Source organism: Eublepharis macularius, chromosome 5 (assembly GCF_028583425.1).
Source record: "Eublepharis macularius isolate TG4126 chromosome 5, MPM_Emac_v1.0, whole genome shotgun sequence".
NCBI classification, from domain to species: Eukaryota; Metazoa; Chordata; class Lepidosauria; order Squamata; family Eublepharidae; genus Eublepharis; species Eublepharis macularius.
Window position 1 is genome coordinate 32490868 of NC_072794.1, and position 13165 is coordinate 32504032.

The following is a 13165-nucleotide window of genomic DNA, read 5'->3' on the forward strand; positions in this document are numbered from 1 at the left end:
TGCAGCCCTGGGCGTGCGTCTCCCCCTCCCTGCAAAGCCCTTGAAGGCCGGAGGGACGCGATGGGGAAGGAGGGGGGTTGGCGGCTGCAGCAGCTGATGCCGGGGAAGGGCAGGGCAGGGATGCTGCCTGCTCCGGCCCCGGGGAGGCCTGCCCTTTGCTCGGCGTTGGCGGCGTCGCTCTTGGCAGGGCAGACCTCCCCCTGCTTGCCTTCCCCCAGCCAAGTTTCCAGGGCGCTCCTTTCCCGTGCTTTTGGGAGGCGGTGGGCATGGGGGCGCGTTGGCAGGTGAGTCGGGCCCCCGGCCTTTGGCTCCTCGGAGCCTCTTCCCACCCCCTGGAAGGCTGACCTTTTTCATGTTTCGCATTTGGTGCCGCCTGCCCCCGGATGGCATGATGGATGGCTCTTGCCGGGTAAACCACCAAGCTGCCTGGCTGCTCCCGGTTTTGCCTCTGCGGTGGGCAAAATTGCTTCTGTGCAACTGCCTGGCTTAGTCCAGAGGGCAGAGGAATAGAGGGGTGGGCCGGATTGGTGTGGGGTTTTTGGTTTTGGCTTAATGTTGTTCCCGGTGTGGGAGCCTTCTGCATTTGGGATTATATTTTCAGATGGGTAGCCGTGTAGGTCTGCAGTAGAGGAGCAAAATTGAGGTGTTCCAAGGAAACCAACAAGATTTCTCAAGGGTATCTGTATCTGGTGAAGGGAGCTTTGACTCCCTGGAAATCGAGTTGGTCTTTAAGGTGCTCCTGGACCCGAATCTTGCTCCGGAATTTAATTGGAATATTCCAGTCGTGCAAGGATTGGCTGCAGCCAAAGGGAGCAACCCAAAAGCAGAGGAGTTAGGAATGAATATCCTGTGTGTGCTGTTTACGAAGAGTAAACAATGCAGAACAATAGTCCGGAGGTTTTCCTTTGGGAATAATAAAATTGGCTGGGAAGAACTTCTGTAATCTGGCAATCCGGCCTCCACCACCCCTTCCGCAACAGCGAATGCATTTCCACCAACAGTGGCTGAGAAGGCAGCCAGTGTTTACACCGCCGCCAACTTAACTGTAGATGTCAGGCTGTGCTTGGCCAGATGCGATGCTGGATGGATGCACAATGCGATGAGGAATTTTTACTCTCCTTCCCAGAGAGACCAGAGGAGGGCTTCCTGTTTGTTTACAGAACTAGCTGAGCATCACTAGGAGTCGGACTTTTGACTTTTGACTGTGCCAAGAGGCATCTTGAGGAATATCTTGCAGGGTGTTGTAGGCTGGGAAGAGGTTCTTTTTGGGTCAGATTTGTGGCGTTTGAAGGAAAAGCTGACTTGGTGTGTATTTCAGTGGCGGTCTTTGTTTTTTAAAAAAGAAGGTCCGCTACATGAGAGGATGGTTCTTTTTTCCTTGAGGCTGGCTTTAGAGGCTCTGGACCAGAAGAACTCTTTCTGCTCAGGGTGTGGGAAGCCATCGCCCCTCCACTTCTGTGGGCTGGTCCAGGTATGGAATTCTAGACCTAGTTAACAGATGTGTGTCCATTCCTTGATGACCCAAATGCACCAGTATGAACAAATTGGACGCCAGAGACAGAATGCACGATTATTTGACTCTGGCACCTCTTCAGATGTTGTGCTTTTCAGTTGAATCATGAGTGTTACGACATGAAGTGATTGTACATGCCTGTATGAGCCAGCCTTACAAAGCTGGAAAGAAAGGGGGTTGATTGCTTGGCCCCTGAGGCTGATCCTTAAATCTTTGTCTGCAAATGTTTGTCCAACCATTTCTTAAAACCTCCTAGAGAGGTGATTCTACAACCTCCCTTAGGCATTTTGGCCCAGTGCTGAGCAGCCTATCCAGTTACCTTCTTGTAACTTAAAAATCATTGCTTTATTTCTGTCCTTAATGGTTTAGGGCTGCCCCTGTTTTCCCTGGGAACCTTTTAATTATTTTAAAAGAGGCCTCATTCTCTCTCGGACACCTTCTTTTATTGAGGCTATGCATATATTTGAAAATATATTAAGAGAGTAACTGCCAAAATGGGAATAATCAAGACATAGTTTATCATAAAGAAAGGTATGCATGTAAACAAAACAATTAAAACTATTGCTAAGTCAATAAATCAGAATTGAGCGTTAAGCATATAGTCATAATCTAAATTTAGAAGGGGGGGCTTAACATTTCCAGCTAGCTAGCAATAGTATATGCACAAAAATCATTTACCTTTTGAAGAAGGTAGAACAATATCAAGACTTTCATTAACAAAGATTGAAAATATTGATCAGGTTTCAGTGGATTCCTCCAATGATGAATATCATGCATCCCAAAGGAAAACTTAACTCATTCATCATTATTCCTTTCCATGTTGTTTTGTATCAGAATTTAGCACAAAGTCTTGTGGTTGTTTTCCATTTCCTAGCAATTTCTAATCTTGTAGTAGAGAGACAGCAGCAGATTTTTATTTTGTCCTTGGAAAAATCCCTAATAACAATAGACAGGGTTTCCTGTTATCTTACTGATCTCCTCTTAGATCTGAATCCAAAAAAGCGGTGCCATATACATAATTATATAACCACTATGTATGATGATATATTCCCTGCGATTGGCAGCTGCTGGAACAATAAAGAGGTAGATACGAATCTGTTGGATGTCTGTGCAGCAGCATCCTTGTGGGGAATTATTTGCAAGGCTATCACAAAAGTAATGCTTACACAAATATTAAAACTGGTGTGTTAGTAAGCCGTAGCCAAAAATGGGAGGAACTCTTCCAAATTTTATGTAGACATTTTACTTTATCTGCAGGGCGAGTCTTACTTGCTACTGGCAATCTGACCAGGAGCTGTTTGCAGCCTGCTTTTGAAGGCAATATCAGATTTCCTCGCAACCCTGCGAGGTTGTCATGATTGATAATATTTAATTGTAAACAAACCAGCCCATAGTCTTTAGCAATGCTGAATGCTGCAAGCAAGCGTCTAGATGTCTCTTCCTGTATACATAACAGAGCTAAGCGTTGATGGGAGGGTAATTTGCGCCTGAGTGCCCCTCCCCAGTACATACACATGTCACTATAGTCATAGAGCCTTCTTCTGGCCTTATCCTTGTAACTGCTTACATCAGAGCTTGCGTGTTGTGTTGCTTTTTTATCTTTTAAAAATATTTAAAGGCAACACAGTTTTAATGGTAATGTAAATAAAGTCGATGCGTTCTTTCTTGGACGCTGCCTTTTGAGGGTGTGCACCTTGGGAGGTGTTGCTAATTACTGTGATTAGTTTTCTGCAAAGGTTACAGGCATGGGTGAGGTGTCAGGGATTGCGCTTTAGCTGTGGGGCTGGCAGGAAAGAAGACTTAAGCCCTGGTATTGTTAAAAGTTGTAATTTACAGGTATGTCACCCACTGTCTGAATAGCTGGCTGCTGGGCAACGTGACATGAAGATTATGACTTTTTGTTTTTCTCCATACAATTACTTATTTTGAAAATCCATGTTATGTTCCTGGCTTTAATAGTCCATGTTATAGCTACAACAAAGCGCACCAGGGTGTGTGTGTTTTATTGTGCAATAATGTTCAGAGGCTAAAAGCCATTCTTCTTCAGTTTGTGTCTTGCAACATACTCTGGGGCTCGGTGTTTATTAGATGGCATCTGCGGCTGCGTGCCATCTTGCAACATACAGCCTTCTGCAACAGAAGCAGTGGGCCAGATGCACTGAAACTTTCTTGTTGTCACTTTTGTTCTGCAAAACAACAGATATGAAAAGAATAGGCTTTGCTGACAACAGAGCATTTTCTTTAATCTGCCCTTCAACTGAGGAGGGCTAGTTGGTGCTGAGAGCTTCATGCAGCACAGTCCTGCTAATAGAGGTCACTTAACTTCAGAGACATAAATTTCTGTAATAGTATAAGTAAATGTTACAACATAGAATTTTGGCCGTATGTTTGGCTGGGCATTTCAGATCAACAACTGAACGTTAGTGTTCCTTCCACCTCTCTACATTTGCTGGAGACAGCTCTCCTTTTAGCCAGGTTGCCTTTTCCATCTTCCTCATTCCCTCTTCTGACCTCTCCCATCTGCTTTCCTAGTTTTTGTTGTTGGAAGGAGAAGCAAAAGTGGGAAAATACATTTTAATAGAGAATCTAAAGCGAGGCTTTTCAATCATTGTAAATGCCTGACAATCGCTAGCCTGTTTCACTGGCCTGCTGGAGGAATGGCCAAAATAATTATGTGACACTTGTTTAAAAAACCACTTAAAAGATTGTATCATAATTGTTCCTGTCTGAAGTAATGCTGTTATAGCACTTTTGTGCTTGAAGGAGAAAACGCCTATTGCAGTGACCTTGTGTTGAAGTTGCTCCTGGGTCCTGTATTCGAGATTCGAGGAGCATGTTAATGGCAAGTAAGGTTCGTGTTTTTTTGTTGGGGGTGGTGGTCAGAAAAGGCTTTGCTGTTGTGTTTAGGAAATGGAGTTTGCAAAGTGTGGAAGTGGAGAGACGTCCTGTAACAGTAATTCTGTAATGGCCCTGTCTGATGTAGTGCCAGCAGTGCTTTCTGCCAGTGGCTACTTCGTGTAATTGACGGTTGGTTTTAATAATGGACAGGGTTCTGCCAACTTGCAGAAAAGCCACTGCTGTTTTGTGACATGACTATGTCACCTGGCAACATGGGTGAAGCTAACAGCTGTAGTCACCGCAACTGTGCCATTTATGGAGGGCAGGGGTGTAGTTCTTGTTCCGCCTGTATTTCACACAGTGTGCAGTTATGCCTGAGGCACCATCTATGTCTTTGGCCAGCTGTCAGGTTCTGTGCAATATTGTTATGGCTGGGGCCACGGACCGGGTATATATGTCAAAAGCAGAAATTACTTGGCTTTAGAAAATTTTATTCCATGCTGATAACATGTATGCTATTGAGGTATAAAAAGATAAGAAAATAATAAGGAATGTTCTTGAAATGTACTGCTTTCCCCCCGTTTTAACCTTGAAGATTCATCTTGGGTGAAAATTGCTCTCCTCTACTAATGACCTATGTTCTAACAGTTTTGTGCATTGGACTGTATTAAAATAGTGCATCAGATATTTTAAATTTTCCTTCTTGTCCATTGTACAAAAGGTCTGAGTGAAATTTTAATGACCTCTTGAGAGCAAATTATTAGAATTTACAGAGTTGTAGAAAATCTGCTGTGTTCTGATGGTATAGATGTGTTCATAACCTACAGCATGGCATTATTTGCTAAAGCAACTGAGAAACTCCCAAGTAGCCTGCTGATGGATGTAGTTGTTCCTTGTGCTGGAGATTAGCTGATGTAATGGCATAATATTTTAGTGATTTTTAAAAAAAAATACTTTTGATAGTGCAATCCTAAACAGAGTTACTCCAGTTTAAGCCATCGCTTTCAACTGCTGCCATCTCTTGAAGAATTTTGTGATGGTCTACAGTTAATGTAAACAAATAAAACTGAATGGTACTTCTCCTATATCATGCCTCACATCCCCTACTGAAATCTGAAATGGCCCCCTGGAGACAGTGGGTTGCAAATAATGAACGGCAAACAGGGCAAGGCTTGTAAAATGGGACTTTCCTCTTCCTCTTGCAGCCTGTAGAGGGCGGAGTAGGGATCTGCAGCAAGAGGGGGTGATTAGCGAAAATGGTCTTCCCTTCTGCTGGCGGAAAGGAGTGTTGGGCCTTGCCTTTAAGCCTATGATGGATTGATTAAGACAAATATGTCAAACACATACACAGATTATATTTGGGCTATATTCAGAGCCTGGTTCTGAACTGCATCTAAAGCCATCTTTGTGACTGTAGAAGTGAGTGCCTCACAATACTCAAGCTTTGAACCAACATGAACTATGAAAGAAAACCTCTATTATTTAGCTTTGTTGGTAATTTGGGTTTATTTCCTTACCACTAGAATATATTGGTTTGGATTCATAGTAACTTCCACTGATGGAGGGGATTTCTGTCAGTGGGGCAGGACTTCCCTGCCTCTCCCTTCCCCCTGTAGCCCCAAATGTCCTGCTCAGGCTGCTCCTGTGGGATACAAGACCCCCAGAAACAGGTGGAGATCCACAGCAGAGGAACTAGTGGAAATTGCCTCTCTGTTTGTGGAAAGCCACTGCTAGATCCAAGCTGTTGTCTACAAGGAGATGTTCTCCAGTGAAGCCTCCACAGACAGTTTTAACACTTCACTTCAGTCCTTCCTTGGATCAGTCACACTTGGTGGGACAACCCCGCCCCCAAAAAACTATCCAGTGGGGGAAATAATGTTCTGGGTCTGTTGGAAGACCCTTGTGTGTGTTTGTGTGTGTGTGTGTGTGTGTGTTTAAGGGAGTGTGTGTACAAAAAGAAACTCATAAATGGTAAAAGACTACATTGTGGAAGGTGGTTGTTTACTCATGAGCAAATGACAGTGTTCAAAAAAGAACAAGATTATAGAGCTACTTTTCTGTTCATTCTGCCAAAAGAAGTGTAGCCAGGTAGGAATTTTATCCCAGAATATTGTAAAAAGGCTCAAAGTGGTTATACAATTTGACTTGGTGAGCAAGTACAAATTTTCCAAATATTGTTTAATACTTGGAGGTCTGTACCAGAGATAGGAAGATTCCAATGAAATGTACATGGAAGATGAGTGAGCGCATCTTGGATACTGGGTACTGTGTACAGGTTTTAAAAAATTGAGATATATTGGCAAACCAAAAATGCAACCAATGTTGCCTTTTTAAAAAAACCACTTTTAACCAAAGCTATATATATATATATTCTGTGTTTATTAAATGGCTAATACAACACCTTGGGGATGGAAGGAAGATTTAGCAGTTGCTTAAGAAACTTTGCATTAAGAACTAAGAAATCACTGGTTGAGAGATTCTCCTTACTACAATCTCTGTGCAATCTCTGAAATGTGTTCTTCTGATTCAGATTTGCCCATTCTACTAGAAGTATGATAAATTTTATCAAGTTTCTTTTAGCACTTGCCTCTTTGCAACTTGATGTTCTTTCATGTGCAAGCAGAAATGTGCAAGCAGAAATGACTGTGCCACTCTAAATGTGACTCTTCCTCTGCTTTTAAACCATGCTATGTTACTAAAGGAGATTTGGATCTTAGGTTCTAGTATGTACACATTCAAAGTCTTAACATCCTTAGGAGTTGTTGATTTTCTAAAACTGTACCTGTGGTCAGAGTAGATCTCTGATTGTTACTTTTGTGAAGGAACTGTCAAGCTGGCTGAAAAAATGTTATAAATGGATTTTTGTCTGTGTACTCTTTGAAAAAGATGGAATTTGGAAATGGGATTAATCTAAGGATCTAGACAACTCATCAGAGGACCCGAAAGAATACATCTCTTCATATAAGACTTTTCACAGCCACTTGTATTTGCCTCCATCTGAGAGAGCTTTTTGGACTTTTCCTTGCCACCTGGATACATAGTGCTTATGACCTCTGTATATAATGGTTCGTGTATACTGATATATATTTGCTTGGTTGCTGCTGTATTATGCACTTGCACTTTTTAAAAATGTGCAATAATTATGTAAGTTTACTACAGCACCTTAGCAATAGCACTTTATGTATACTTGGATAGAAAGTGACTTATGTTATGTCGCAGTGTTTAGCACATGTATAAATTGTAATTCCAGCAGTGATAGGACGTCTTCATATTCTCTTTAGTGTACTATCAGGTTCCACTGTGCATGTGGTACTTGGATCTCCTGACAAAGATATGTAACCTTTCATTAACATCTGCCTCCATTCCTGAGGACTGGAAGGTAACTAATGTCACCCCCATCTTTAAAAAGGGTTCCATAGGAGATCTGGGAAATTACAGGCCAGTCAGTCTAACATTAATACCAGGTAAGTTGGTGGAAACCGTTATTAAAGAGAGAATTAGTAGGCACATTGATGAACAAAAGCTATTGAGGAAGACTCAGCATGGGTTCTGTAAGGGAAGATCTTGTCTCACGAACCTGTTAGAGTTATTTGAGGGAGTGAACAAACATGTGGACAAGGGGGAACCAATAGATGTTGTCTACCTGGACTTCTAGAAAGCTTTTGATAAAGTTCCTCATCAAAGGCTGCTAAGTAAGCTCAGTAGTCATGGGGTAAAAGGACAAGTCCTCTTGTGGATCAAAAACTGGCTAATGAATAGGAAACAGAGAGTAAATATAAATGGACAATATTTACAGTGGAGGGTGGTAAGCAGTGGGGTACCGCAGGGTTCAGTATTGGGTCCGGTACTTTTTAACTTGTTCATTAATGATTTTAAGTTGGAGTAAGATGTGAAGTGGCTGAGTTTGCGGATGACACTAAATTGTTCAGTGTAGTGAAAACCAGAGAGGATTGTGAGGCACTCCAAAGGGATCTGTCAAGGCTGGGTGAGTGGGTGTCAACATGGCAAATGAGGTTCAACGTGGCCAAGTGCAAAGTAATGCACACGGGGCCAAAAATTTCAAATATAAATACACAATGATGGGGTCCAAACTGGCGGAGACTGACCAAGAGAGAGATCTTGGAGTTGTGGTGCATAACTCACTGAAAATGTCAATACAGTGTGCGCCGGCAATAAAAAAGGCCAACGCTATGCTGGGCATTATTAGGAAGGGAATTGAAAACAAATCAGCTAGTATCATAACGCCCCTGTATAAATCAATGGTATGGCCTCATTTGGAATACTGAGTGCAGTTCTGGTCACCACCACACCTCAAAAAAGATATAGCACTGGAAAAAGTGCAGAAAAGGGCAACTAGAATGATTAAAGGGATGGAACACTTCCCCTATGAAGAAAGGTTAAAGCACTTGGGGCTCTTTAGCTTGGAGAAACGACGACTGAGGGGTGACATGGTAGAGGTTTACAAGATTATGCATGGGATAGAGAAGGCAGAGAAAAGTATTTTTCTCCCTTTCTCACCATACAAGTACTCGTGGGCACTCAATGAAATTGCTGAGCAGTCAGGTTAGAATGGATAAAAGGAAGTACTTCTTCACCCAAAGAGTGATTAACACATGGAATTCACTGCCACAGGAGGTGGTGGCAGCTTCAAGCATGGACAGCTTCAAGAGGGGACTGGATAAATACATGGAGCAGAGGTCCATCAGTGGCTATTAGCCACAAGGTATAGATGGAACTCTCTGTCTAGGGCAGTGATGCTCTGTATTCTTGGTGTTGGGGGGGGGACAATCAGTGGGAGAACTTCTAGTGTCCCTTTCCCACTAGCAGACCTCCTGATGACACCTGGTTTTTTGGCCACTGCGTGACACAGAGTGTTGGACTAGATGCGCCATTGGCCTAATCCAACATGGCTTCTCTTATGTTCTTATGTTATTTAGATTATATATAGTAGCATTAAATAAGAAACTGCCACATAATTTTTGTTAAAAGGTTCATTAGTCAGTACACGTGAGACTCCTTGCTTTAGTTGTTACTTACCGTGTACTCTCCTTGTTTGGTTACATCTTTTGTTTTTTTGGCAGTTTATGGCTGATCACCCCCGAGCAAAACATTTCTTTCTTTAGCTCTTCAGGGATGGACGGCTCTCCTGTTCTTGGGGCAAGGTCATTATTGAGCTCTGTTATTGAAGACCATCCCTCACATCTGTTGCTTCTCCACTATAAACTACACCTTCATTTCCCCCTCCCTCATCTTTGCAGCTGTTTGGAAGATGAGGGGTGCTGCTGTGTGTATAGTTGGCCCTCAGTATTGAGCTGTATTCTATAACTGGGTAGTTGGTCACGCTGAAACTGCATTTGCTGAAGGGGAAACTAGTTTCACTAAGCACCATTGTCTTAGGTAGTTCACAGATCTGTAGTGTGTGGTGAACAAGAGATACTAAATGTTTTACTTTCTTGGGCAACATACATGCAGAAGTAGAGGAAAAATAAAAGTGGATTAGCTTGTTTGAGGAAAAATTAATTCTTCACATAAGTAAAACAAACATAGATTATATCACCAATAAATCTCTTCCAGTTCTGCTTCCCCGTTGATCTGTTAGGATGGATGAAATCTCAGTGCAATATGACAGCCATGAATTTGCTGAGGTTATGTTGATACCAGGTGCACATGTATTGCTTGACTTTGTTGGAATCTTACTTATTTATATTTAGACATTTATGTTTCGATTTCTCTCCAAAAACTGCTTACGACGTCATTGTTCCCGCCTCTGTTCTGTCCTCACAACAGCATCACTGTGAGGCGGAGAGCGTGACTAGCCAAAGATTGCCCAGTTGGCTTCCATGGCAGAATTGGGATTGGAAAGTGGGTCTCCTGGACCCTAGTCTGACACTATCCACTGTGCAATGCTGCCTGTTCTGTGTGTTGGAACTTTGTGGAAGAAGGAACATGGCCGTAAAAATCTGTACATCAATTTATCGAGAGAGAGAAAAGGTGCACGTGCATTTCCATTCTTCTTACTGAAGGCAAAGTTTCGCCACACTTTGTGGTGTTGCAGGGTTGCCTGTCCCTAAACCCTCCCAGCAGGAGGGAGGGGAGCTCGGTACTCACCAGGATGATGATCCTTGGGTGGGAGTACAAATTGGCCCCAAGCAAAGTCTGGAGCACTCCTGTGGCTGCATGGTGATGTCACTTCTGGAAGTGATGTCATTTCATCTCCCGGGAGCACGTGCTTCATTCTTGTGCCCAAGCTGCCTGGGCGGCTTGGAATCTCTCGGCGAGCAAGCAAGCAAACTGCTGGGTGGCAAATTGCTGAGATCCCTAGGTGTTGCTTGTGTAGCTGAGGCCTAGCCAATGTTTGAAGCTACAGAAGCTGGCTTCCAGATGAATAGACGGAGCTAATTTTCTATCATGCATTTTTTTAAAAAGCATTCTGACTAAGGTCTTTATGTCTTTAAGAAGACCGAAATGCACAGATCTTGCCTTCCATTTCACAAGGCTGCAGCTGAGATCCTTCCCTCTCTCCATTTCTACCTATTCTGATCAATATGCGTTATACAAAAGGGCCTCCTAAACTCAAGATTTGGTGGCAGTTCTGACTTTTATATACTTTCTATTAAGACATAGTTTCCAATTAATGGTATTTGGTGTTAACTAAGATCAGCTTGAAAAATGACCTCTGTCTTCTGGCTGCAATCTAAAGCTTTTTTTTAAAGCACTTCAAAGACAAATGGACCGCTCCTTTTCCATCCCTGACAAATTTATGTTTTCAAGATGAAACACTTCTTCTCTGTGTCAAAACAGGGCTTTGGGCCCAAACAAGGAGCACTCAGACGAATTGATGTTAGGGACGGGCAAACCTTCCTCCCTCCCCCACCTTCTTTAGCCTGGGATTCCTGAGTCAAATGATAATGCGATTCATTTAGCAGAAAAACATTCCTTTAAAAGGGCTCTGGAAATGAAATTATTAATCTCTTCTAGGGCTGATGGCTTGGAAGGCTGTGGCATCGCCCCTGCTGCTGATGTCAGTGGGAAATGAACTGGTTGCGCCCAGTACTAAGAATTGTACACCATCACAGTGACAAGTGGTGAAGACGGATTTGGGACTAAAGGACAGTTTGTAATGACTGTTCGTTAGAAAGGGTGTGTTATTTTCCTTAATGATGGAACAGGCTGTGACATTTGTCTTCCTAAATCCTACAAGAGTTTGATATGCTTAAAATACTGTTGAAAGAGCCACCTTACAACCTGCCCCAGAATGTATTAATGCTGGACCTACTTTGTTATTTTTAGCAATCCTTGTGGCTGCACTGTATGTGAACTGCTTTGAAATGTAAAAAACCACACATAAATGCCTTGTGGGGTAGGAAAGGAAGCCACCTCAGCCTCTTTATAATCCACTGAGTTAACTTCTGATCTGGGTCTGTGTTACAAACATCATCAGAAATTCCTGCTGGTGAAAGGGTGGCTTGTTGTATTAAATATCACAGTTTCCCATGACCCGGGTACCCCAGGCAAGCCTGATCTTGTCAGATCTTAGAAGTTAAGCAGGGTTGGCCTTGGTTAGTGTTTGGATGGGAGACCTCCAAAGAAGACCAGAACTGCGGAGGTAGGCAATGGCAAACCATCTCTGTTAGTCTCTTGCCATGAAAACCCCAGAAGGGATTGCCATAAGTCAGCTATGACTTGATGGCACTTTCCACCACCGGGCCGTGTGAGATATCACTGCAGCCCTGTGCATGCTTAGCTTGGAGTGACTCCATTGAAGATAAAGTGGCACTTCCTTCTGAGTAAACACATTATTGGGCTCATAATTCATATGGAGTGTACATGGAAGTTCCAAGATTCTTTAGCTGTATGCATAACTGTATATGGTTCATCCAGGACACTTGGTTCTATAGGGGTCAAAAAAGACTGCCCTATTATTGGTGTAACCGTGTTATTTAAATAAACCAATTGTTATTGAAATAATGCAAGTAACACTTAAAATGTTGGCATAGCCCTGGACAATAGATTCCTATTCTGTCCAAGTGTTAAGAACACATTTAAAAACCTCCAAGATGTATAGTACAGCTCGAGAAAGCACAGGAATATTCTTGGTCACAATGGCAGGCTGACATTAGGTGGGATAGGAGCAGGGCTTTTTTTCAGCTGGAACGCGGTGGAATGGAGTTCCGGAACCTCTTGAAAATGGTCACATGGCTAGTGGCCCCGCCCCCTGAACTGATTGCGTGAAGGTCAATCTAAACTCCCCTCTGTCTGGAGATCAGGGGGTGGGGCCACCAGCCATGTGACCATTTTCTCCTAGGGCAACCCACTGAGTTCCACCACCTCTTTTCCCAGAAAAAAAGCCCTGGATAGGAGTAGATCACAAGTGCTGAAAAGAATGAAAAATTATACTCTGTTTAAATGTGAACCTCTGGCTGCTATCCTGTTCCTACTTACTTGAGGGCAAATACCATTGGATTTATTGGTACTTACTTTTGGGTAGATCTTCAAATGAAAATTCTAGAGAGAGCAGATTTGAAACGGAGGAGTTTTTGTATTTTAGATAGTGCATTTCAATGTTTGAAGTGCTTCCCATCCATTCTTCTCAATAGCTTTTTGTGATTTACGTATTCCTCTCTCCAAATCCCCCCCCCATAACCTTTAAAAACAATCAGGTTGCCTTAATAGTGTTTTTGAGCTTGCCACAGAAGCGATTGCTAAGCTGTTTAACCCAGGGTGTGAGCATGCAGATTGAAGTGTAGAGTTTGCTTTTCTGATACCACTTGAGTTAAAGGTGGCAGGATAGAATCAGTATTGATAGCGTATCTG

General features: G+C 42.9%; 1 protein-coding gene across 2 annotated transcripts in view; it reads left to right on the forward strand.

Annotated features, from left to right (window-relative positions):
• C5H1orf21 (chromosome 5 C1orf21 homolog) overlaps positions 1-13165 on the forward strand; it is a 151015-nt gene that overhangs the window by 257 nt on the left and 137593 nt on the right. The window contains exon 1 of one of the 2 annotated variants that reach the window (XM_054981329.1): positions 200-284. The exons of the other annotated variant lie outside the window; for it this stretch is intronic. The gene's annotated coding sequence lies outside the window, so the exon portion shown is untranslated. Of the gene's footprint in view, positions 1-199; positions 285-13165 lie in introns of those variants that run through there. 2 annotated transcript variants of the gene reach the window in all.